Here is a 23,998-nt window from a genome sequence, read left to right on the forward strand (position 1 = left end):
TCTTACAACTTTTAAATCATAAAATCAAATTTTTAAAAGCTTCTCTTAAAATTTACTTTGAAAATTTTAAGAAAATAGTTCCACTTGGTTTGTAAGCTATTTGGTAACAAATGCTTTGTCAAACCATTTACACATTTTGTTTTACTAAACCCTCTGAACTATTATTACTCCTCCCTTTTACAAATGAAACTATTGAGGCCAAAGAAAGATTAATTATCCAATGCACAGATGGAGAGAGATGGAGCCATAAATCATAACCAGTGTCTTGACTCTCCAAGATCGTTACTTGTAACAAACATACTATAAGATAAGAGGGTCATAATTTCCCACACGTACTCAGTTATGAGTTGGATATTTTTTTACACTTCAACAGTTTCAAAAGTGTTTAAAATTTTTGAAATTTAGATGTACTTTATGATTGATTTCAAAAGAAATTTAGCAGTCACCAATTTTAAGAGTATGTTGTTACTTTCAGGAGATTGCTTATCCATTAACTTGGCAGTGTGTCACCTGTCCATCAATTCAATTGAATTATTTCTACTGGCAAAATTATATAAGATTAAAATTTAATGCAAATTTTGGATACTTGACCACCAATTAAAATATCTTTTAAATGATTACATTAGGATGCAGTTCTAAAATAAAAAGTTACTGGGTACACGGAAGATTGCCTGCCATACTACAGACAAAGTAATTAAAGGCCACAGAAAATTTGAAAATGCTGAAAGGATTATGGATTTTTAGACTCATGCATCATGAAAGGTTACTACTTAAGAATTCAATATCTATCTGGCAAAAGCTGACTTTAAAGAGAAGTGGCAGTGTTCCAGGGGAGCTATTTCAATTAAAAAAAATAAAAGTATAAATTTACCAAATAAGATGAAGAAATGGATCTTAGTTTTTTTTTTTTTTTTTTTTTTAACATGACTTGAAAGTATAATCTACTCCTAGAGCATTTTATGAGGGGTTCATTAATTAGGCATTTTCTTAATGTATGGGATAGTCTTTGGCATATTGATAGGATTGAAAGAGGCAAAGAAAATAAGAATTGTAAACCGGATGAATGAAGCAAGAGCAAAAGTAAAGAGGCAAGAAATCAGCCTTGGAAGTTGAATAAACTGAGCAGGTGAATGCTTAAACAAATAAGTTGAAAGCCAAGAAGCCCTTCTCAAAGTTTGCCTGTAATGATCTCCATAGGTTTGCTTCTGGTCTGTATTAGATTATTTGAAATTTGAGAAAAAATAGTAAAAGAAAACCTGATATTTGACCATTTTAGATGCAGAGAAGTTTGTTGCTTATATGATTGACTTTAAGAACTCAATAACCTTTATATTCTCACTGAACCCAAAATGCTCAGAGTTTATATTTTGTCTCAATATAAACAGTAGAGCTAAGATGTTATCTTTTTCTAAGTCTCTTGTACTTCCATGAAAATGAGCTTTTTATGGAAAAAACTCAAAACTCTCATGGGTTTTGAGAAATGGTCTTGATATATGATGGAGGATTGGAAAATTCAGTGATTTTCAGGTACCAAACGGTATATAAATGAGTATAATGGATGGCTGTTAGACAAGAGGGAATAATGAGGACTATGTTGAACCCGCTATGTAAATAGAGTAGAATCTACTCAACAAGATATAATTGTTGGTAGGTCTGAAAATGGGGCCCAGTGATAACAGGTTTTTATTTTATTGCTTGCGTGTTTGCTCTCCAACCCCACTACCCAAAAGAAATCAGAAAATTTTTATAACTATTTGATGTTCAAACATTAGCTTAACCAAAAAAAGTAAGAAAGAAAAGAAAAAAAGAAAATATTCTCCATGCTAAATATTACATACACAGCACATCTGCCCAGCCAAATATAGACCTCCTTCTGCCATTTAGTGACAGACAGATGGCATAGAATTTGGGTGTAAACTTTGACAAGTCAATAGGTATTGGGAGGTGAAGGAGATGTGACACTACTAAAATACAAAGCTGGGAAACTGGGCACTAAAGAGAAATTCTGCTTATCTCACAACTTGGATAAGGGTTTGGAGTATCCTAACACTTGGAGAAGGATATTGTCAAAAGTGTTGACAAAAGTATTCTGGACTGTAAGTAAAATCATGTTTGACAGACAGTTAAATAAAGAAAGGCATCAACTAATTGCATTAAATTAAACAGGACTGGCTGGCTGCCACTGAGGAGAGTAAATCATGAAGCCCACTTAATTCTATCTTTCCCTCAGAGAAAACCATTCTTGATTCTATTCTGTTGTGAGTAATTTTAATCTCTTCCTTGAGAGGGCCCTGTCTCCAACGTGTTCTAGTGCTCTCCGACACATTTTTGAAAACAGGCAAGTATCAATTCTATGTGACTCTGATTCCTCTGACTACCTCGTATTGCATGCAGAATCACTTATTGTTTAATATCATTTCTAACAATAAAAAAAGAGCATGTCACATTAGGAACATTTCAAAATAAGTTGGTTCAGATACCAGGATTACAGAACACTGGAAATGAGACTAATGCCCGGAAAGCTAAAATAAACATCCTCTATTCCAGTTTTTCTTTCCTAAAATGAAAAATTCTGATTATGAAAATAATGCTTACTCATAATAAAGTATTCAAATTACACTTAACTGTATGACATAGGGAATGAAAGTCCCCTTAAGCTTCTCTCTCTACACAGATTTCCACCATCCCATTCTTCACCTAAATGACCACTAATACCCTGCTATATTTCCCTCCAGAGTACATTTTTTCTATATATTGCACTTAGATAGATGATATATAAGTAAATAGATTTATAGAAATATAGGTTGGTATTTGTAAACTGAAGTTGCATCATATCACACATGCAATTCTGATTTTTTACTTCTATAACATCAACATAGGCGTTCTCCTCGTGTATAAAGACTGCATAGTTTTCTATCATATGGATACTCCATTATTGATTTAACTAATCCACTATTGGCAGACAAATATTTTTCTTTTCCCCAACAAAATAAGAGAAGAAAGGAAGGAAATTTGAAATACAATTGAGTTTGAAACCTCAATTTTTAAAATCTACATTAGCAGGAGAGAGTTATATTTCTAAAGCACTGTCTATTTTTAAGATTGTTTCTATAGTCTCAATTGAATGGTTTCAATATGGTGGGTGCCTTGCAACATCCAAGCTCCTCTAGTGCAGAATTATTTGGCATTAAAGTCTCATTTCTTTGGTATAAATTAATGAGCATATTTGTTCAATTATTCTTAAATATTAATGTTACAAAATTTAACTGAAGTCTATATAAATTATAAACCACGGATGAATAATTTTGCTCACAGATAAAAAGGAAATTGATACTAATACTGTGTTTCTTTGCTGAAAAGTAATTTATGAAATAATGATGGCTGGCCTCCAACTATTATAGTGGGAAACCAGATAAGTAACTGGATAATTATAATCTTAAAATTAACTCTACTATATTAATCTTCTGTTGGAATTTAAGGTATTTTTTGGAAAAGAAAAAGCACAGTGTTAGTTTCTTTTCATTAATTATCATCAGAGCTTGTTACTCTTCTACTGAAATTCAAAAATATGTAAAAATAAAGCTCAATTCTCCTTTCTTAATAACCAGTGTCTGAGTTTAGGTTGCTTAGCTTTATACTTTGCATTTGAATGTGGTCCATTCATCTAGTTTGATTTGTAATATCTGTAATGGACCACCATAAGGGGAAGGAATATAAAAGAAATAAAACAATTTTCTTAAAACATACTGGGGCTAGCATTCAATACCTATTGAACAGTGTTTTAATATCTTTAAATTTAATATCTTTAATATTTTCAAATTTAATTGACCATGGCAAAACAAACAACACCTATTCAGGAAAAAAAATTTCTATCAGACATGTTTCAAAATCATTTAACAAAAGAAGCTTAAATACAAATTTAAACTGTGGTGAACCAATTATATTACAAAAATTATGTGGTCTCTTTATGAGGAACAGTTGATTCCAAATATTAAAAATTTCCTTGGGAAGCAGTTATATTTGCTGTAAGGCTTTTAAATTATTTATTTCATGATCCTTATCCATAGTGTCTGTTATATTACTATTATTCTTATATTAAAATGGAATTAACTTAGCAATCAAAAACATGAAAAAATGAACAAAACATATGCAGAGGAAAGAGAATATGCTCATCATAAGAGCATGGATGGTATAAAGGAGAGAAGCCACACTTTCTCTTGTTAACGGGGTGTAGTTTCAATAGTCTCTTTCTGGTAGAGAGGCAACTGTGGTTCAGTGAAATGAGCTCTAGACCCAGAATTGAAAGGCTACTTCTAATTCTCCAACCCACTCTGGGTCTCAGTTTCTTCCTCAGTAAAATTAAACTAAACTTTAAAGGCATACTGAACTATAAAAAGCATTGATTCAGAAATCATTTTGAAAGTGATTTTTAAATTATGAAATGCTATGCAATTTGTAGACAATATATAAACATTTCAACTATTTTATAATCACTGTATTCTCATCTTCTTCCCTAAAAGCACCTCCAATCTTAATTATCTGTCAGTATCGTAATTATTATGTGATGATCATTATTTTATTTCTTTCTTTTTATTTCATACACTATTTATCAGACATCATTGCATCAGTTTCTTTTTATTAATTCCTTCAAATAATAACAAATAATAATAGAGTACTGGTAAATGCTAGATAATGGACTGAAACTTTATTATACAAAGGTGAAACTTAACAGTCTTAACAGAGGAGAATACAATAAATAAAACCGTCATAAATAATTCGATAATGGGTAAGAAAAGGGTACTATGCAAACTTATATTTAAGCAAGACCTTATAGACCCTATCTATGCCTTTAGAAATTTCTATGAGACAAGGGTGGGGGCAAGGTCAGAGTAGGGAAAATTGATTGGAACAATAATTTACTCCCCTTTAGTTCCTGTGTTATCAGGCAAAAGAAGTAGGGGACTTCCACGGGAAGACAGGAATTGCAAAGAAGTGGGATGAGGAAATAACTTTCAGAAGCATACTTTGGAAGGCAACTCTTCTTAATTTCTCTCTCTCAATCTCTCTTTTTCTTTTAATGCCTTGCTAAGAGGATTATTCTTATATTTAGAAAATAAAAGTTGCTAAATTAACAGAGCATCCTTATTAATGTTTCCATGTGGAAGATGGACAGGTGCCAACCCAAATACAATGAAGCTTTTGACCTCCCTGACTAGTTCTAACCTGGTTTGGAATTAGCATTCATAATAGAAATGAACTGATGGAAACAGAAACATGTTTTAACCATCCACTTCATGTGCTCTCTTCAAACTTAATAATGATGTTATTGTCAATTGCCATAAAAATTTCATATTAGCTTGTTAATTTTTTCCAAAGTGTTTATTTATTCACTGACATGTTTATATTAAAATATTATATATATCATCTAAAGATCTCTCTTGAGAAACATTTTAGGATAATTACAGTATTTGTTAGTGCTCTCTACAGTGGAATGGTACACACTTCACTTATTACACATAAAAAGAAAACCAGAATGGGAGAAGGCTCCAATTTTTCCAACATGACAAGACAGAAAAGTAGGCTATGTGAAAAGGATGGAATTGTATCTCACATATCCTTTCAATATCCTCATGGTTATAGGCTGAATAAACATTTACCCTTATCCAAGGACTCATCATTTTACTGACTGTTCTTGTTATCTCTCAAGCAAATTAACATAAGTTAGTCACTATGTATATATATGAAAAGCCATATTAGCACTGAATATTTCATTCTCTTTCAAACCTCACTTGCAATTTTTCTTTAAAGATTAAAAATTATGCTCCTAAAATCTGCAATTTAGTTAGTGAGTTCAGCATTCTTCTCTCAATAATTGAGTTGCTCAGTCAAGAAGAACCAGACAGAAAATTAGCAAGGATTGAGAACTCAATGACACCATCAACCAAGATCTAATTGTCAGTTATAGAACAATCCACATCATAACAGCAGAATATACATTATTTTCAAGTGTGAACTGAACAGGTACAAATGAGACCATATACTAAGGCCATGAAGACAAGTCTCAACAAGTTTTAAAGAACTGAAATCTTACAGAATGTGTTCTTTAATCTCAATGGAATCTAACTAGAAATCAATTAAAGAAAGATAATAGGAGAAACTCTAAACACTCTGAATCTAAAAAATACAGTCCTGAATAATGCAAGGTGGAAATCTCAAGGGAAATAAACAATTGAAATCAATTAAAATAAAAATATAACATATCAAAATGTGTGTAAGGCAGCTAAAGCAATGATGAGATGGACATTTATAGCACTAAACGCACACATTAAAAACAGGAAAACGTCTTCATTCAACAATCTAAGATACTACCTCAAGAATTTTTTAAAAGTTAAAAATATACACAAAGCAAGTAGAAGGAGGAAATAACTATGTCTTTAAAAATCAATGAAATGAAAACAGAAAATAACAGAGAAAACAAATGAAAAAAAAAGAGTTGGTTCTTTGAAAAGAACAACAGAATGGACAAACCTCTACCAAGACTCATAAAGGAAAAAAAAAAAGAAGACACAAATTACCAATATTAGGAAAGAAACAGGGATATTATACAGATCTTGGAAATACCCAAACAATAATAAGAGAATAAGATGAACAATTCTGCACACATAAATTTGGCAGTTTAGATGAAATAGAACAACTCCTTAAAAAACATGGTCTTCCACAACTCACTCAATATGAAATAGATAATTAGAACAGCCCTATAACTTTTTTTTCTTTTTTATCTTCATTTTATTGCGATATATTCACATACCATGCAGTCTTACAAGACAAATCGTACATTCGATTGTTCACAGTACCATTACATAGTTGTACATTCATCACCTAAATCAATCCCTGACACCTTCATTAGCACACACATAAAAATAACAAGAATAATAATTAAAGTGAAGAAGAGCAATTAAAGTAAAAAAGAACACTGGATACTTTTGTCTGTTTGTTTGTTTGTTTGTTTATTTCCTTCCCCTATTTTTCTACTCATCCATCCATAAACTAGACAAAAGGGAGTGTGGTCCTTATGGCTTTCCCAATCCCATTGTCACCTCTCATAAGCTACATTTTTATAAAATTGTCTTCAAGATTCATGGGTTCTAGGTTGTAGTTTGATAGTTTCAGGTATCCACCACCAGCTACCCCAATTCTTTAGAACCTAAAATGGGTTGTCCATATTGTGTGTAAGAGTGCCCACCAGAGTGACCTCTCGGCTCCTTTGGGAATCTCTCTGCCACTGAAGCTTATTTCATTTCCTTTCACATCCCCCTTTTGGTCAAGAAGATGTTCTCCATCCCACGATGCCAGGTCTGCATTCCTCCCCGGGAGTCATATTCCACGTTGCCAGGGAGATTCACTCCCCTGGGTGTCTGATCCCATGTAGGGGGGAGGGCAGTGATTTCACCTTTCAAGTTGGCTTAGCTAGAGAGAGAGGGCCACATCTGAGCAACAAAGAGTCATTCGAGAGGAGGCTCTTAGGCAATATTATAGGGAGACCTAGCCTCTCCTTTGCAACAACCATCTTCCCAAGGGAAAAACCTATGGTAGAGGGCTCAACCCGTCAAACCACCAGTCCCCTATGTCTGTGGTCATGTTAGCAACCATCAAGGTGGGGTAGGCCAATACTCCTGCATTCTCCACAGGCTCCTCAAGGGAGCACTACATATTTTTTTCCTTGTTTTTCTTTTTTTTTTAACTTTCCTTTCTTTTTTAAATCAACTGTATGAAAAAAAATTTAAAAAAAAACAACATACAATAAAAGAACATTTCAAAGAGACCATAACAAGGGAGTAAGAAAAAGACAACTAACCTAAGATAACTGCTTAACATCCAACCTGTTCCTACTTTACCCCAAGAATGTTACCTAATATAGCAACATTTCTGTGAACTTGTTCCTACTATATCCATCAGAAATTAACAGACCATAGTCATTCCTGGGCATCCCCAGAACGTTAAATAGCTTATCTGTTCTTCTTGGATTATTGTTCCCCCTTCCTTAATTGCTCTCTATTGCTAGTTCCCCTACATTCTACATTATAAACCATTTGTTTTACATTTTTCAAAGTTCACATTAGTGGTAGCATATAATATTTCTCTTTTTGTGCCTGGCTTATTTCGCTCAGCATTATGTCTTCAAGGTTCATCCATGTTGTCATATGTTTCACGAGGTCGTTCCTTCTTACTGCCGTGTAGCATTCCATTGTGTGTATATGCCACATTTTCTTTATCCACTCATCTGTTGAAGGACATTTGGGTTGTTTCCATCTCTTAGCAATTGTGAATAATGCTGCTATGAACATTGGCGTGCAGATATCTGTTCGTGTCACTGCTTTCCAATCTTCCGGGTATATAGGGTATATACCGAGAAGTGCAATCGCTGGATCGAATGGTAACTCTATATCTAGTTTTCTAAGGAACTGCCAGACTGACTTCCAGAGTGGCTGAACCATTATACAGTCCCACCAACAATGAATAAGAGTTCCAATTTCTCCACATCCCCTCCAGCATTTGTAGTTTCCCGTTTGTTTAATGGCAGCCATTCTAATCGGTGTTAGATGGTATCTCATTGTGGTCTTAATTTGCATCTCTCTAATAGCTAGTGAAGCTGAACATTTTTTCATGTGTTTCTTGGCCATTTGTATTTCCTCTTCAGAGAACTGTCTTTTCATATCTTTTGCCCATTTTATAATTGGGCTGTCTGTACTATCGTCATTGAGTTGTAGGATTTCTTTATATATGCAAGATATCAGTCTTTTCTCAGATACATGGTTTCCAAAAATTTTTTCCCATTGAGTTGGCTGCCTCTTTACCTTTTTGAGAAATTCCTTTGAGGTGCAGAAACTTCTAAGCTTGAGGAGTTCCCATTTATCTATTTTTTCTTTTGTTGCTTGTGCTTTGGGTGTAAAGTCTAGGAAGTGGCCGCCTAATACAAGGTCTTGAAGATGTTTTCCTACATTATCTTCTAGGAGTTTTATGGTACTTTCTTTTATATTGAGATCTTTGGTCCATTTTGAGTTAATTTTTGTGTAGGGGGTGAGGTAGGGGTCCTCTTTCATTCTTTTGGATATGGATATCCAACTCTCCCAGCCCCATTTGTTGAAAAGACCATTATGACTCAGTTCAGTGACTTTGGGGGCCTTATCAAAGATCAGTTGGTCATAGATCTGGGGGTCTATCTCCAAATTCTCAATTTGATTCCATTGATCTATATGTCTATCTTTGTGCCAGTACCATGCTGTTTTGACAACCGTGGCTTTATAATAAGCTTTCAAGTCAGGGAGTGTAAGTCCTCCCACTTGGTTTTTCTTTTTTAGAGTGTCTTTAGCAATTTGAGGCATCTTTCCTTTCCAAATAAATTTGATAACGAGCTTTTCCAAGTCTGCAAAGTAAGTTGTTGGAATTTTGATTGGGATTGCATTGACTCTGTAGAAGAGTTTGGGTAGAACTGACATCTTAATGACATTTAGCCTTCCTATCCATGAACATGGAATATTTCTCCATCTTTTAAGGTCCCCTTCTATTTCATTTAGTAGAGTTATGTAGTTTTCTTTGTATAGGTCCTTTATATCTTTGGTTAAGTTTATTCCTAGGTACTTGATTTTTTTAGTTGCTATTGAAAATAGTATCTTTTTCTTGAGTGTCTAGCATATAGAAACATTACTGACTTATGTGCATTAATCTTGTATCCTGCTACTTTGCTAAATTTGTTTATTACCTCTAGTAGCTGTATCGTCGATTTCTCAGGGTTTTCCAGATATAAGATCATATCATCTGCAAACAATGACAGTTTTACTTCTTCCTTTCCAATTTGGATGCCTTTTATTTCTTTGTCTTGCCAGTTGCCCTGGCTAGCACTTCTAGCACAATGTTGAATAACAGTGGTGACAGCGGGCATTCTTGTTTTGTTCCTGATCTTAAAGGGAAGGCTTTCAGTCTCTCACCATTGAGTACTATGCTGGCTGTGGATTTTTCATATATGCTCTTTATCATATTGAGGAAGTTTCCTTCAATTCCTACCTTTTGAAGTGTTTTTATCAAAAACGGATGTTGGATTTTGTCAAATGCTTTTTCAGCATCTATTGAGATGATCAATTGATTTTTCCCTTTTGACTTGTTAATGTGTTGTAATACATTGATTGATTTTCTTATGTTGAACCATCCTTGCATGCCTGGAATGAACCCCACTTGGTCATGTTGTATGATTTTTTCAATGTGTCTTTGGATTCGATTTGCAAGTATTTTGTTGAGGATTTTTGCATCTATATTCATTAGGGAGATTGGCTGGTAGTTTTCCTTTTTTGTAGCATCTTTGCCTGGTTTTGGTATTAGATTAATGTTAGCTTCATAAAATGAGTTAGGTAGTGTTCCATTTTCTTCAATGTTTTGAAAGAGTTTAAGTAAGATTGGTGTCAGTTCTTTCTGGAAAGTTTGGTAGAATTCCCCTGTGAAGTCATCTGGCCCTGGGCATTTATTTGTGGGAAGATTTTTTATGACTGATTGGATCTCTTTGCTTGTGATGGGTTGCTTGAGGTCTTCTATTCCTTCTCTGGTCAGTCTAGGTTGTTCATGTGTTTCCAGGAAATTGTCCATTTCTTCTGCATTATCCAGTTTGTTGCCATACAGTTGTTCATAATATCCTCTTATAATATTTTTAATTTCTTTGGGATCTGCAGTTATGTCACCTTTTTCAATCATTGTTTTGTTTATATGGGTCTTCTCTCTTTTTGATTTTGTCAGTCTAGCTAGGGGCTTGTCAATCTTGTTGATCTCAAAGACCCAACTTTTGGTGATATTTATCCTCTCTATTGTTTTTTTGTTCTCTATGTCATTTATTTCTGCTTTAATCCTTGTTATTTCTTTTCTTGTACTTGGTTTAGAATTGGTTTGCTGTTCATTTTCTAGCTTCTTCAGTTGATCCATTAGTTCTTTAATTTTGGCTCTTTCTTCCTTTTTAGTATATGCATTTAGAGCTATAAATTTCCCCCTCAGTACTGCTTTTGCTGCATTCCATGGGTTTTGGTTTGTTGTGTTCTCATTTTCATTCGTCTCTATATATTTAGCAATTTCTCTGGCTATTTCTTCTTTAACCCACTGATTGTTTAGGAGTGTGTTGTTTAACCTCCAGGTATTTGTGAATTTTCTAAGTCTCTGATGGTTATTGACTTCTAATTGTATTCCATTGTGGTCAGAGAATGTGCTTTGAATAATTTCAATCTTTTTAAATTTATTGAGGCTTGTTTTATGTCCCAGCATATGATCTATTCTTGGAGAAAGTTCCGTGAACACTAGAGAAGAATGTGTATCCTGGTGATTTGGGATGTAATGTTCTATATATGTCTGTTAAATCCAATTCATTTATCAGCTTGTTTAGGTTTTCAATTTCCTTATTGGTCTTCTGTCTGGTTGATCTATCTATAGGAGAGAGTTATGTGTTGAAATCTCCAACAATTATTGTGGAAACATCAATTGCTTCTTTTAGTTTTGCCAGTGTTTCTCTCAAGTATTTTCTGGCACTTTGATTGGGTGCATAAACATTTATGATTCTTATTTATTCTTGTTGAATTGCCCCTTTTATTAGTATGTAGTGGCCTTCTTTGTCTCTCATAACATCCTTGCATTATAGTCTATTTTATCTGAGATTAATATTGCTACACCTGCTTTCTTTTGGCTGTAGCTGGCATGAAATATTTTTTTCCATCCTTTCACTTTCAATTTCTTTGTGTCCCTGTGTCTAAGATGAGTCTCTTGTATGCAACATATTGATGGTTCATTTTTTTTGATCCATTCTGCGAATCTATATCTTTTAATTGGGGGAGTTTAATCCATTTACATTCAATGTTATAACCATGAAAGCATTTCTTGATCAGCCATCTTATCCTTTGGTTTATGTTTCTCATATATATTTTTCCCCTCTCTCTATTAATATCCTTTAATGTACCCATACCGAATCTCTTTAGTACTGAACCTTTCTCCAAGTCTCTCTGTCCTTTCTTTGTTTCTCTGTCTGTAGGGCTCCCTTTAGTATCTCCAATAGGGCAGGTCTCTTGTTAGCAAATTCTCTCAGCATTTGTTTGTCTGTGAAAAATTTAAGCTCTCCCTCAAATTTGAAGGAGAGCTTTGCTGGATAAGGTATTCTTGGTTGGAAATTTTTATCACTCAGGATTTTAAATATATCATGCCACTGCCTTCTTGTCTCCATGGTGGCTGCTGAGTAGTCACTACTTAGTCTTATGCTGTTTCCCTATAACTTTTAAGGAAATTAAATCTGCAATTCTAAAAACTTTCAAAAAAAGATCTCCAGGCCTAGATGGCTTCACTGATGAATTATACCAAACTTTTGAAGAAGAATTAATTCTAATTTTACACAATCTCTTCCAGAAAATGGAAGAAGAGGGAACACTTTCCATTTCACTTTTTTTTATATTGATTCCATAAAAATAGAGTACAAAAAAGAAAACTACAGACCAATATCCCTCATAAAAACAGACACAAATATTCTAAAGAAAATAACAGCAAGTAGAATTCAACCTTATATAAAAATAATTATGCATCATGACCAAAGTGTTTTTCCCAAAGCTGGTTCACTATTTGAAAATCAAACCATGTCATCCATCAAATTAATAAGTTGAAGAATAAAAATCACATGTCCAAAGCATTTGATACAGAAAAGGCATTTTATATTATCCAACATCCTCTTAAGAAAATTTCTCAGAAAAATAAGAATACAAGAGAGTATCTTCAATTTATAAAGAGCATCCACAAAAAGCTTACAACTAACATTATATTTAATTGATGAAATACTGAATTGGCTTTTCCCTAATATTGGGAACAGGGCTCTCACCACTCTTATTACACACAGTGCTAGAAATGTGAGCCAGTGCAATAAGGCAAGAAAAAATTGAGTAGTATCTCTGGGATTTTAGTAATAGCATGAATTGTAAAAATATATGTATGATTGTGTCTCCAATGGAGAAGAGAAGGAAAAAGGGGCAGAAAGAATATTTGAGGAAATAATGGCTGAAAGTTTCCCAACTCTTATGGAAAGCATGAATATACATGCCCAAGAAGCACAATGTACTCCAAGCAGGATAAATCTTAAAACACCTACTCTGAGACACATATTAATCAGAATGTCAAATGCCAAAGATACAGAGAGAATTCTGAAAGCAGCAAGAGAAAAGCAATTCATCATATACAAGGGATCCTCAATAGGACTGTGTCAATTTCTCATCAGAAACCATAGAGGCAAGAGGAGAGTGGTATGATATATTTAAGGTACCGAAAGAGGAAGGTTACCAACCCAAAATTCTTAATGTGGCAAAACTGTCCTTCAAAAATGAGGAGAGTTTATAACATTCACAGATAAACAGACACTGAGAGAGTTTGTCACCAAAAGACCTGCGCTATGAGGATTACTAAAGGGAGTTCTTTTGTTGAAAGGAAAAAACAGGAGAGAATGACTTGAGTAGTGAAAGGAAAATAAGATCTGCAGTAAGGTTAACTTAAAGAGTAAATGAAAATCCCAATATTGCTTTATTCTCAACATGCAATTCTACTCTTTAATTCCTATGAGTCAGAATATAGGTGAAGAAGAAAAAGGCATATGGACATGCAAAACATAAAGAGGTAAAGTGGGAGGAAAAAAACAAGATAAAGAGGTAAAGTGGGAGGAAAAAAACAACATGAAGGGAAACAGTGGGAAATGGGAGCAGTAATGTGTATGCTGTAGAAACTAAGTTGCTGTCTTTTCAAACTGGTAGGTTATAGATGTAGGTTGTGTAATACCCCAGTGTAACCACTAAGAAAGCATTTTAAAAATATACAGAAACAGAAATGAGAAAGGAATCAGTCAGATACGTCACAAAAGATCTATATGGAAAAGAAGATTGCAATAAAGAAAAAGAGAAGGAAAAAAGATCTGACATATAAAACCCAAGGACAAAAAGGCTGAAGTAAGTACTGCCTTTACAGTAATAACACTAAATATTAATTGATTAAACTTCGCAATCAAAAGACACAGATTGGCAGAATGGATCAAAAAAAAAAAAAAAAAAAAAGCATGATCCTACTATATTGTACTATATTTTCTTTACAACAGATTCACCTTAGACCCAAAGACACATGTAGGTTGAAAGTGAAAGAATGGATAAAGATATTCCATGCAATTAATAACCTTAACAGAGCTGGGGTAGCTATACTATCAGACAAAATAGATTTTAAGTCAAAAGCTGTTATAGGAGACAAGTAAGGACATATTATATTAATAAAAGGGTCAATCCACCAAGAAGAAATAATAGTCATAAATATTTATGTACTCAGCCATCGTGTCCCAAAATATGAGAAATAGACACCTTTACAATAATAGTTGATGACTTCAATAAACCACTCTCATCAATAGTTAGAAGATCTAGACAAAAGATCAATAAGAAAATAGAGAATGTGAATTATATGATAAATTAATCAGACCTAATAGACAGATGCAGAACACTGTAACCCAAAACAATAGTATATACATTTTTCTCAAGTGTACATGTATCATTCTCCAGGATAGACCTCATGTGGGGTCACAAAACAAGTCTCAATAAACTTAAAAAGATTGAAATTATACAAAGCATCTTCTCTGACCATAATGGAATGAAATTTAAAATCAATAACATGCAGAGAAATGGAAAATTCACAAATATATGGAAGCTTAAATATAACACACTCTTAAACAATCAGTAGGTCATAGAAGAAATTACAAGGGAAATCAGTAAATATCCTGAGATCCACAAAAACGATAACACAACATATAAAAACTTATGGAAAGCAGTGAAGGCAGTGCTGAGAGGGAAATTTGTAACCCTAAATGTGTACATTAAAAAAGAAGAAAGAGCTAAAATCAAAGACCTACCTGAACACCTGGAAGACCTAAAAAAAGATTGGCAAACTAAACCCAAAGCACGTGCAAGGAAAGAAATAACAAAGATTAGATCAGAAATAAAATGAACTTGAAAATTAAAAAATAAAAAATTAGTGAGCCTTAAAACAACCAAAAGTTGGTACTTCAAAAAATCAGTAAAATTTACAGGCCTCTAGTTAGACTGACAAAGAAAAAAGAGAGAAACACAACTAAATAAAACCAGAAATTAGAGGGGGGTCATTACTACTGATGCCACAGAAATAAAAAGGATCATAAAAGGATACTATGAACAACTGTATGCCAACAAATTAGACAACCTAGATGAAATGAGCAAATTCCTAGAAACACATAAACAACCTGCACTGACTCTAGAAGAAATAGAAGATTTCAACAGATCAATTACAATTGAAGAGATTGAGTCAGTCATCAAAAATCTCCCAACAATGAAAAGCTCAGGACCAGATGGCTTCATAGGTAAGTTCTACCAATCATTCCAGGTTGAATTAATACCAATCCTGCTTAAACTCTTCCAAAAAAATTGAAGAGGAGGGAATACTATCTAACTCATTCTTTGAGGCCAACATCACCCTAAATGAAGGTACTACAGGAAAAGTAAGCTACAGACTAATTTTTCTTATGAATATAGATGCAAAAATCCTCAACAAAATACTAGCAAACCGAATACCCCAGAATATTAAAAGAATTATACACCATGTGTCAAGTGAGATTTATTCTTGCTATGCAAGATTGGTTCAATATAAGAAAATCAATTAATGTAAACACCACCTAAACAAATTGATGGGAAAAAAACCCACATTATCATTTCCATTGACGGAGAAAAGGCATTTGACTAGATCTAGCATCCTTTCTTGATAAAAAGTTTTAGAAAAATAGAAATAGAAGGAAACTTCCTCAACATAATAAAGGTTAGATGTGAAAAACCCACATCTAACATCATATTCAATGGTGAAAGACTGAAGGCTTTCCCTCTAAGATCAGGAACAAGACAAGGATGCCCACTATCACTACTGTTATTCAATATCATATGGGAAGTTCTGTCAAGAGCAGTTAGGCAAGAAAAAGAAATAAAAGACATCCAAATTGGAAAGGAAGAAGTAAAATTTTCACTATTTCCAGATGACTTGATACTATATAGAGAATGTTCTGAAAAATCTACAACAAGGCTACTAGAGCAAATAAATGAATTCAGCAAAATGACAGAGTACAAGATTGGCACTCAAAAATCAGTAGTGCTTCTATACACTAGTAATGAGCAATCTGAAGAAGAAATCAAGAAAATAATATCCATTTACACTAGCAACTAAAAGAATCAATTATCTAGGAATAAATTTAACCAAGGGTGTAAAGGACTTGTACACCCAAAATTACAAAACATTGCAAAAAGAGATCAAAAAAGACCTAAATAAATGGAAGGACATTCTGTGTTCATGGGTTGGATGACTATCATAAAGATGTCAATATTACCCAAAATGATTTACAGATTCAACATAATGCCAATGAAAATTCCAACAGACTATATTGCAGAAATGGAAAAGCAATTATCAAATTTATTTGGAAGGGTAATAAGGGTAAGTGGAAAACCCACACTTCCTAACTTTAAAGCTTATTACAAAGCTACAGTGGTCAAAACAACATGGTACTGGTTTGAGGATAGATACAGTGATCAATGGAATCAAATTGAGAATTGAGAAATAGACTGTCAGTTTATGGCAAATTGATATTTAACAAGGGTGTGAAGCCCACTCAGTTGTGATAGAATAGTCTCTTCAACACATGGTGCTGGAAAAACTGGATATCTCTATGCAAAATAATGAAGGAGGACCCTATCTCACACCATATACAAAAATGAACTCAAAATGGTTCAAAGACCTAAGTATAAGAATGTAAATGGTGCAGCCACTGCAGAAGACAGTCAGGCAGTTCCTCAGAAAGCTAAATATAGAATTACCACATCACCCAACAATCCCTCTACTAGGTGTGTACTCAAAAGAAATGAAAACAGGGAGTCAGACAGATGTTTGCACACCACTGTGCATAGCTGCAATATTCACGATTGTCAAAAGATGCAAGCAAATCAAGAATCCATCAACTGATGAATGGATAAACATACAAAGGAATATTATGCAGCCATAAAAAAGAATAAAGTCCTGATACATGTGGCAATATGGATGAATCTTGAAGACTTTATGGTCAGTAAAATAAGCCAGACACCAAAGGACAAACATTTTATGTTCTCACTGATGTGAAATAATTAGAATAAGCAAACTTATAGGGTTAGACTCTAGAATATAGATTGCCATGGGCTGGGTTGGGTATAGGGAACAGGGAGTTAATGCTTGGTTTGTACAAAATTTCTATTTAGATTGACTGTAAAGTTTTGGAAATGATTGGTGATGATGGTAGCACATTATTGTGAGAGCAATTAACAGCACTGAATTATACATGCAATTGTGGTTAAAAGGAGAAATCTTATGCATATATATGTTAATGTAATAAAATTAAAAGATAACACAGCACTGTGTAACACAGTGAACCCTATTTTAAACAATGAACTTTAGTTAATAATACAAGTATATATATGTTCTTTCATGAATTATGACAAACGTACCACACTAATACAAGGTGTTAATGGGGTGGTATGTGGGAAAAAATACATCTCAAGCAAACTAAAAATAAAAGGATCACAGACTTAAAAGTAAAGTATAAACTATAAAACTCTGATAAAAATATAAGGGAAAATCTCTGGAGTCAAGTTCCAGGAAAATACTTCTTATATTTGATACCAAAGCATGATCCATAAAAGGTAACATTACTAACTCAGACTTATTCAAAATTAAAACCTTTTTCTCTGTGAAAAATACTGCTATGGGGATGAAATGATAAACTATAGAGTGGAAGAAAATATTTTCAAATGATATATTTGACAAAGGATAAGTTTCAAGAATACATAAACTGAATAGTAAGGAAACAAAACAACCAATTGGGATACATGCAAAGGACATGAAGAGACATTTGACTGAAGAAGACATAAACATGGCACATAAGCACATGAAAAATTGTACAATGTCATTAGTCATTAGGGAAACACAAATTAAAACCACAATGAGCTATATCTACTCATTAACACACTGGCTAAAATAAAAAATATGGACAACACCAAATGTTAGCCAGGATGCCAATAAACTAAATCATTTATTTATGCATTGCTGATGGGAATGTAAAATAATAAAACCACCCTAGAAAAATGTTTTGCAGACTGAAAAAAATGAAATATTCAAATATTATACAATCCAGCAATTGCACTACTCAACACATCCCAGAAAATATGAAAATGTATGTTCACACAAAAAGCTGTACATGAATGTTTATAGCAAATTTATTCATGATAATTACATACTGAGAACAAATCAGAAAACCTTCAACAAGTGAATGGTTAGACAAACTGTGGTACATGCATACCATGGAATACTACTCAGAAATAAAAAGCAATGGAATACATTCAACAACCTCAATGAATCTCTAGTAAATTACATTGTTAATTATTGGTTGCCAAGGTTAAGGAGAGGGTAAAGGTGGGAGAGAAATGAGTATATCTATAAAAGAACAATATAAGTGATCCATGGGCTGATGAAAATATTCTGTCTCTTGACAGAATGACCAATGTCAATATCTGAGTTGCAATATTGTACTATAGTTTTGTAAGACGTCAGCACTGTAAACTGGATAATGTCTAATTATTTATTTCAACTGTATGGGAATCTCAAAGTAAAAAGTTTAATGTAAAACAAATGATGACCTTAGAAGAATTGCTATGTCTTGCATGTGTCTTTGTTACCTCCTGGCTTACTTGTACAAAAGTTAAGAGGGCTACTCTAAACAACCAGAGCCTAAATTTATCAGGCTGTCAACTCTTGGTCCCATTGGTTGCCTTTGGAATGTGATTATTACTGTCATTAGAAATAATAGTGGTTCATCATTTTTTTCAAAAGAGTCCTACATTAACTCAGATTGATACTGGGAAAATTCCCATCGTTTTAATTTAATAGTTGCCATTTGAAATGGACTATTTATTCTTCACATGCTATTCCAGTGATTCTTTTTCTAAAAGGAACACAATTTTTATGTGATCTTTATACTTTTTGGTCTAGTGTGGACTCATGCAGTGGTACAACAAAGGCTTCTGAGGCATTGAACTACAGAACAACTCCAACTGGTCTGCCCTTGTGATCTTTAAATACAGATCCTATTTATTACCAGTTTTCTCACCAGGCCAAAATGTCTATACATTGAAATAAAGTTTATTTTTTTTTCTATTGCATCTCTGAGAACACAAGAAATGGTATGCCTCTAGGAAAAAAATGTTACACGCACACATTCAAACAAATGTGCATTCATGTGTATGCACACACACACACATTAAAGAACTCTCAACAAGAACATTTTGGGAATAATGAAGTTAATTTTGAAATATCAAGAATAAAATTGGTCATAAGTATTTTATAAAATTTTAAATGGCATCTGTTAACACATATTCTTGATTTTATGATGTTTGTTAGTTCACATATCTTGTCTCTATTTCATAGATAGAATAGGATAGAAGCCCTTCTCTCTATTTTAGAGATAAGAAAATGGAATTAGAGAGGTCAAGTGACATTGGCCCAAGGTAGCAGAGTTAGCAGGCATAAAAATTATCACTAAAATTACTGATAAATTAAAGCATGCCAGTGATATAAATATTTTAGGTGTGTTTTTCATTTAAATACTCACAAACTTCTTATGTGGTGGGAACTATTATTATCATTCCATTTTAAAAGATAAGAAACTTTAAGTAACTTATATATGATCTTGCAATTAGTATATGATAGTTCCAGGACTCAGTACAGGCTGCCCAACCCTAGAACCCACTTGTATGACCAACGTTCTCTGCTGAAAACTGGAAAGTCCAGAATTTAGATTTTTCCTTGCCTGATGAAGGATCTAATTTCCATGTAACTATACACACACTACACACACAAACGCACACACACACACATATAGTTTGCTGGGAATAAGTTATGTGCTTTAGATCTACTAAACTCATTTTTTATCATGCTCTTGGGAAAAAATTAATTTTAATCATCTCTACATAAATTTCAGTATTAATAGCTTATTCTTACTGGTGTGAGAAATATGTAAAAGACTGAAAAATTTGCAAACTCAAAACAAACTATTAAAATTTTATTTTTCCATATTCTTCCTCTCAGAAAAAATTTTCTCTTTAATCAGAAAAAAATACATCAGTTCCAAATGAAAAATCATATGGAATGCATTCATATAATAAGTCAAGTTTCAGATAAACAATTCTTCAATTCAAAATCAAAATGAATATGCCCCAAATAGAGAATTTTTCTTCTAGCAGAATTGGAATAACAGGTACCAGATTTACACTCTTCCATTAAACAATTAGAAAAATAGACTCAGTATTTAAAACAGTGGTTTTTATACATTTGGCAACAGGCAGCTCAGGACAATGATTCCTGAGAGAAATTAAACAAATAAGGTGATCCGTACAATTGCACTCTCTTATTGCTTGCATACATATTTCCGGGGTGCAGCACAGGGAGGAGTAAAGCAATCAGACCCGGCATTCTTGCTGAGTTGGAGACAGAGATCACAATTCAGAGAGGCCAGAAAGCCTAAAAGGAGGGAGCTGTTCAGAGAAAGAACCATAGAAATAGGCAGAGGAATCCTTTCAGGTCATTTACTGAGTCATGATCTATATACGTCTGAGAGGAAAAGATGAGAGGCTGGAAAATGAACCACCAGAAAGTGGTAGTTGAAATATTTCTCAAGTTCATAAAGTGCTAAGAAGTGTTCATATTCCCAACAGGCAGAATGGAAATATCTCATAGCACACAGGGAAGTGTAGAGTTCTCAGATAAATATTGCCTTAGCAGAGGGAATAAATTAACTCTAGATTAAATTATGTTCTGGACCCATCCTAAAAAAAAAAAAGAAAAAACAAAAAACAAAAACCATAAATGAAGCCTCAAAAGGACCATTTGAGTCCAAGTAGTTTAACTGTATTCCACAACAAAATCTAACATTATATGAAGAAATACAATGAAATCTAGCCACCAATGGTGCAAAATTAAAAATGTCCTTCATCCAATAAAAAATTAGTATTCAAGCAATAAACCAGGAAAAGGTGACCCATAACCAAAAGAAATATCAATTACTAGGAAAAAAGATGGAATTAATATACAATGAAATTAAAACACCTGTTATGAATATGTTCTACGTATTTAAGAAAAGAGAGAAAATTGTGAGTATAATGAGAAGAAAGCTGAAACATAAAAATAATTTAAATGGAACTTTTAGATATGGAAAACACAATCTCTGAAATGAAAAGTACACTGGATAAAATTATTAATAACAGATCAAGGACTGCAGAAGAAAAGATAAATGGACCTGAAAATATAGCAACAGAAACTGACTGAAATAAAACATAAAGAGAAAAAAGACTAAATGCCAAACAAAACTTCAGTGACCTGTGAGACCATATCAAATAGTCATATATATATATATATATAATTGGAGTCCCAGAAGAAAGGGAGGGGAATAGAAAAAATATTTTTTTGGCAATGATGGTCAAAATTTTTCCAAATTTAATTAAAATTTGAAACCAACAGCTCTAAGAAGCTTAACAAACTCGAGGATGAAGAAACCTAAAGAAAAGCAAGCCAAAACACAAGATAAACAAATTTCTGAAAACTACTGATAAACAGAAAATCTTAAAAGCCTCCAGAGATATTATACATATCACACATCCTACAGGGGAACAATATTCAGAATGAGTGCAGACATTAGACATGATTCAAACCAGAAGACAATGGAGAAGCATCTTTAATGTACTCGGGTGGGGGGGTGGGGGGATGACAGCTGAGAATTCTTCACCAAGTAAAACTACTAAAGATGAAATAAAAACAATTGCAAGAGAGAGAGAGAGAGAGAGAGAGAGGGAGGGATGCAGAAAGAAAGAAAGAGAGAGAGAGAGAAAGAGAGAGAGAAAGAGAGAAAGAGAGAGAATTCATTTCCTGAAGAGTTGCCCAGCAAGAAATAAGCAAGAAAGTTATTCAGGCATGAGAAAACTGGTACTAAAATGAAATTTGGACCTGTATAAAATATAAAATAAAATAACTGTGGGTAAATTTAAAAGGCATTTTTCTCACTTTTAATTTCTTTAAAAGGTAATTGCCTAAAGGAAAATAATAACCCTTGTATTAACAGATTATAACATATATAAAAGTAAAATGTACTTAACAATAGCACCAAAAAGGGGAGGCAGAAATGGAAGCAAGCATACTAGCGTAAGGTTCTTATATTACATATGAAGTGTACAATATTTTAAAATAAACTGTGATAAGTTAAAGATGTGTATTGTTAACTCAAGATTACCAGTATAAAAATAAAACAGGCATATGCCTAATAACCCAGTATTGAAGATAAAATGGAAACAAACAAAAATCAATCAATCAATTCAAAGGTCATTAGAAAAAGAGAGAAAAAGAGAACAAAGACCAGGAAGGATAAATAGCAAGAAGACTGAAATGAATCTTACCATATCAGTAATTACATTTAATGGTCTAAGCACTCCAATTAAAAGGAAAAGCTAGTCATATTGGGTTTAAAAAAAGCAACACCCATATTAGCAGTCTACCAGAAATTTATTTTAAATTAAAAAAAAAAAAAAAAGCAGAGATGAGTTTAAAGTAAAAGAATGAAACAGATGAAGCATGTTAATAAAATTCAAAACATTCTGTATTGGCTATATTAATATCAAAGTACATTTCAGAATAAGGAATATTACCAGAAACAAATGATATTTCATAATGACAAAGGCAACAAATTCTGAGGAGAGCATAATAATTCTAAAGGTTTATGTACCTAATAACAGAACATAAAGCAAAAATTGAGAGATCTGGAGAGAAAAATTCACAATTATAATGGATTACAAAACTGCTCTCTCAGGAATTGACAGAACAAGTAAACAAAAGATCAAAAATGCTACAACAGAATTAAAAAATCTATAAACTAACATGTCCTAGTTCACATTTATAGAGCACTCCACATTATAATGGCAGAATACAATGTTTTCTTTTTTTTTTTTTCAAGACACATGAGACATTCACCAAACTAAAATACATTTTGGATCACATAATGATTACCAACAAATTTAAAAGGATTACATTCACACAAAATATGTTCTCAGACAAAAAGGAAAACAAATGAGAAATTAATAACAGAAATGTATCAGGACATTTCTACATTTTGGAAAATAAACAATGTCCTTTAAATAACTCTTTAGTGACAAAAATATCATGAGAAGAAATTAGAAAATATTTTGAAATGAATGAAAATTAAAATAAACAACATTAAAATATGTGGTGAGGCAGCAAAAACATTTCTGAGAAGGAAAATTATATTTTACAAGTTATTCAATTTAATTAGTAAATTTTAATTAAATTAAAATTTTAAAATCAGAAAAGAAGAAAGAAATGTCTTAAATCAATGATCTAAACTTCTATCTGAAGAAACTAGAAAAACAAGAGTAAGCTAAACCAAAAGTTGCCAGAAGGAAAAAAGATAGCAATTAGAAATAGAAAATAAAAATTCTCCCCAAAGTAGCATCAAACTATAAGAGATAGATAAGGATAAATTTAACAAAATATGACAAGTCATATCATTGAAAATCACAAATAAATGCTGAAATTTAAGAAGAAATTCAAGAAAATCTAAATAAATTAAGGTACTCTGTTCATGATTGAGAAGTCTAAATAGTGACAAGATGTCAAGTCTCTACAAATTTATCTACAGTTTCAATCAAAGTCCAATCAAAATCCCTGTAGGTTTATTTGTAGAATTTGGCAAGCTGATTATAAAATGTATACGGTGATGCAAAGGACCTAGATTACTCACAATGATTTGGAAAAGAAGAATAAAGATGGAGTATATATTATGTGATATTAATAATTATTATGGAGGTATAAT

This window comes from Choloepus didactylus, chromosome 8 (assembly GCF_015220235.1).
Source record: "Choloepus didactylus isolate mChoDid1 chromosome 8, mChoDid1.pri, whole genome shotgun sequence".
NCBI lineage: Eukaryota > Metazoa > Chordata > Mammalia > Pilosa > Megalonychidae > Choloepus > Choloepus didactylus.